Here is a 3,675-nt window from a genome sequence, read left to right as displayed (position 1 = left end):
ATTTCATTTTATTTTGTAACTTCAAAGTTGTTGATTCTTCTTTATAGTGCGGGACTGGATTTATGCAGGAAGCGAGCTTGATCAGAACTTTTTCAATCAACACGGATCTAGAAGCAGACTCCTGGTTCCAGCTTGGAGCCACCCCAAGCCGCTCCGAGGTGTTTAGTTTGTACCCACAAGGGACCGCTCTGAAATCGGCGACATCGCTGACCCAGCTTCGATCGAGCTCCGGTACCCTGGGACAACCTTACAAGCATCTGAAGTGGTAGGACAGATATACTTTCTCTGTGACGGTGTGCTCAGCTCAGCTGACGTGGTGTAGAGATGGTTCTGGATCATTAAGTTTGTAATGAAGAAGGCTTTGGCAAGTTCATTTCCCCCATAATTCAAGTCCCCTCTTAATCGATGAATTAACCCTTTCTTTTTATTAATCTGTAAGTTTTTCTATTTTTTTCTAGTATAGGCTAGTTTAGAAGAGGTTCAGTTAGAATGATGCTAGAGATGATTAAAGGGTGATAAAGTGACGCTTATTATTAAACCTCAAGGTCTTGATAATAATGGTTTTTGTTGCCAAATAATCTGCTTGTATTGTAACCTCTGAATCAATYAATACAGGATATATTTAGAAATTTATGCTCGTCTGTGCGTAATTTATTGGGTTTACTCTTTAAACTGGTAGGACTCACTATTCAGTATTTGAGATTGATTAAGATCTATAAATTAATTTCCTGGATTACCAGGTGGTGCCCCGTTATGCTAATAAATTAAAAGGAATTTATAATTTAGCAACTGTTCAATAATCAACAGCAGAATCTCACTACACTGGGATAATTTCATTTATTAAAGCTCATAATCTTACCATTTGAAACATCACTAGCTCTGAAGCTGCTGGTAGACATCGTGGTTGGAATTATCAAAGGTTTTTGACACCTGAGAGACACCGCAGCAACTCCTTTGTGTTTGGAAGCGGGGGGTGGGGGTGGGGGGAGGACCAGGGAGGATGATTCAACCACTCAACCACTAGATGTCGCTGAAAACTACAAATCCTACACACTGTGCTTTTAATGATTCCTTTAAAGCTTTTGAAAACTGATCTAAAATCTATAAACGTTATTTTAGAAAGACACTTTTACCGGAAACTGTTTTAAAATGTGTTTATCATGTGAAATCTATCAGTTTACACTCTGTATCTGTTCAACAGTGATGCTGACATGATGGTGTTAAATGTTTGATCATCAGCTGCTTTAGATCAAGATTCTTCAACAAACCAAAGAAGGTAAACTACTACTGATTGTTTTTCTCTCAGAACTCTGGTTTTATTGTTGGTCTGGTGAGACTAGGAAGGAAAAAATACAAATTTATTGATTGTTTTCTGTCCACAGGCCTCAGAAGAAGCAGATTATATCAACCAAGTGATCGAGGTTCAAGCTTCTTGAGACTAAAGAAGACGAGGATGTCCTCTGTCAAGATTTGTTTTTTCTACCTGTGTCATCAGCACTCTCTGCTCTCTCTTCAGTCCAGCATTATTTGTCCTCTCTGTTCACTCGTGGCTTTTGGATTTTGTTCTGTTATTCGTTTATTTTTTTTACTCAGTTAACAGAATTTGAGTTTTGTTTAAACTCCTTGTCTCTGTCAGAATCTGGCTCCATTCTACATAAACACCCCCCACCTCCACAGTTTTCTATATAAAACACTGTTGCTGTAATACTTTACTCTTCAGTGTTTTTCACATGTTTAGTAACAACATGTTGGTTGACGTCACACCTCTGAACCAGTCTGAGTCGATCACAGAGAAGTGTTGAGAGCTGATAATCAAACTAAACGCTGAGAAAAACTAAAAACCTGAAGTAAAAACAGGATGTTAGTTGTTTCTACACTTTTCTTAGTGATGTGTTTCAGCTGTTTAGTCTGAAGATTTTTCCATCATGTTCACCACAGCTTTGTTTCTTGTGTTTTTGTTTTGGAGACAAAGTTTTCTTCTGTTTTTCAATTTAGTATAAAATGTGCATAAATTAAGATTCAGCATCTGTCAGGTGGTGATCAGCTGACTCTCCTCACCTGAGTGTCTAAAACATACAGCTGTAGATCACACTGTCGTTACCATGTGAGCACTGAAGTCTCCCAGCAGAATAAAGGAGTCCAGCTGGAGCACCTTCCAGCACTGCTGTAAGGACTCCAAGAATACTGGATACTCTGAACAGTCGTTAAGCACAAAGACACAAATGATCCTCAGAGCTCGTGTCCTCACCTGAAGGTGCAGGGAAGCTGCCCTCTCTACTGGGGGCCCAAAGTATGCCCACTCCAACTCGGCACCTCTCTGTTTGGCCAACTCCAGAGTAGAATAAGGTCTGTTTTATTATGCATTGACCTTTATTAAACCAGACAGAAAACGAAGTACCCAGAGAAAACCCACAGAAGCAAGAGGAGATCATGCAAACTGTGCAGAAGAAAAACCCAGTGTCTGAACTGGGATTTAAGCCGGGAACTTCTTGCTTTACCATTATATGAAAAGGACGTCTAATTTTAAATGATTCATGTTAAATTATAGTCAACATATCACCCACATCTGTATTTAAAATGTTATTTTTTTAATTTGGGTTCTAATGGCACAAAAATATGACGTTTACTGTTTATTTATTTATTTCCTTTGTTGTAAAAGATGTTTGATGTTAAATCTAAGCATTAACATCTTGGGTGATTTGAGTGTCATGATTTTAGAAAGATGTTTGACCCACATGCAGAACACTCTCAGGAGATAAGGAAAGTTCAAAAGGTTTATTTACAAATAAAAAGCAAATAAGTTGAGAATCTCCTTCTGGGGCTGGAGACCCGGGGGAAGGGAATCACTGAAGGCAGAGGAGAATCTGATGAGCAACACAAAAATACTGAGGAAATGATGAGGAACCAAAAAACTTCTTACTTGGGTTGTGAAGGAGCGTCCACCAGTGTGGGGTGGTTGAGTGAAAGACAAGTCAGTGCAGCCAGATGGTTGGAGCGATGGAGGGCGGACAGATTACCGTGCGGACCGGGGAAAAAGACCTTGAATCTGTCAGTCTCAGAACTGCTCCAGGAGATCTTGGGTTCTCGAGGAGGCTCGGGGAAACTCTGGTAGATGAACCAGGAGGTGGTGGAGGAAGCCTTGGAAGGAGATCGCAAGAGTTAATATTAAAGTTCCACAGGGGGAAAAAACTTCTCAGAAATAAGCACAAGAGTACAAACTGTGGGAGCATGAGATACCATTGCAAGCAAACATTCAGGCACTGGAGAACTGACAGCCAACTCCTTTTATTCCCTGGATGATAGCAGGAGAGGATCTGCAGGTGTGAGTGATAATCAGTGGTTCCGCCCTCCAGTGACAGCAGCTCCAGACTATCTGCACAAACTGAAAACAAAAACACAACCCAAAACCAGGTTTCTAACATCACCCCAACCCCTACGTCAATGACCGCCACCTGGCGGTCCAGAGGAACCGGATGACCGAGAAGACTGGCACTCAGAAATAAGGTCAGGATCCAAAATAAATGATCCCAGAATCCAAGACCGATCTTCTGGACCGTAGCCCTCCCAATCGACAAGGTACTGTCAGCCACGACCTCACCGACGGGAGTCCATGATCCGGCGGACGTCAATAGCCGGGTGTCCGTCAATGACCCGGGCGGGAGGAGGGGGCTCGGG

The 3,675-nt window shown here is 41.6% G+C and overlaps 1 long non-coding RNA gene across 1 annotated transcript; it reads left to right on the top strand.

Annotated features, from left to right (window-relative positions):
* The first annotated feature begins 6 nt into the window (after nucleotides 1–6).
* LOC106530847 (uncharacterized) lies at nucleotides 7–1,905 on the top strand. Its single transcript, XR_001311840.1, has 3 exons — nucleotides 7–265; nucleotides 1,202–1,276; nucleotides 1,383–1,905. It is a non-coding gene; the product is annotated as an uncharacterized LOC106530847 (long non-coding RNA).
* Nucleotides 1,906–3,675: the final 1,770 nt, after the last annotated feature.

This window comes from Austrofundulus limnaeus, unplaced genomic scaffold, assembly GCF_001266775.1.
Source record: "Austrofundulus limnaeus strain Quisiro unplaced genomic scaffold, Austrofundulus_limnaeus-1.0 Scaffold567, whole genome shotgun sequence".
Lineage (NCBI taxonomy): Eukaryota > Metazoa > Chordata > Actinopteri > Cyprinodontiformes > Rivulidae > Austrofundulus > Austrofundulus limnaeus.
The sequence above is the reverse complement of the archived record's forward strand: the minus strand, read 5'-3'. Positions and strand labels throughout refer to the sequence as shown.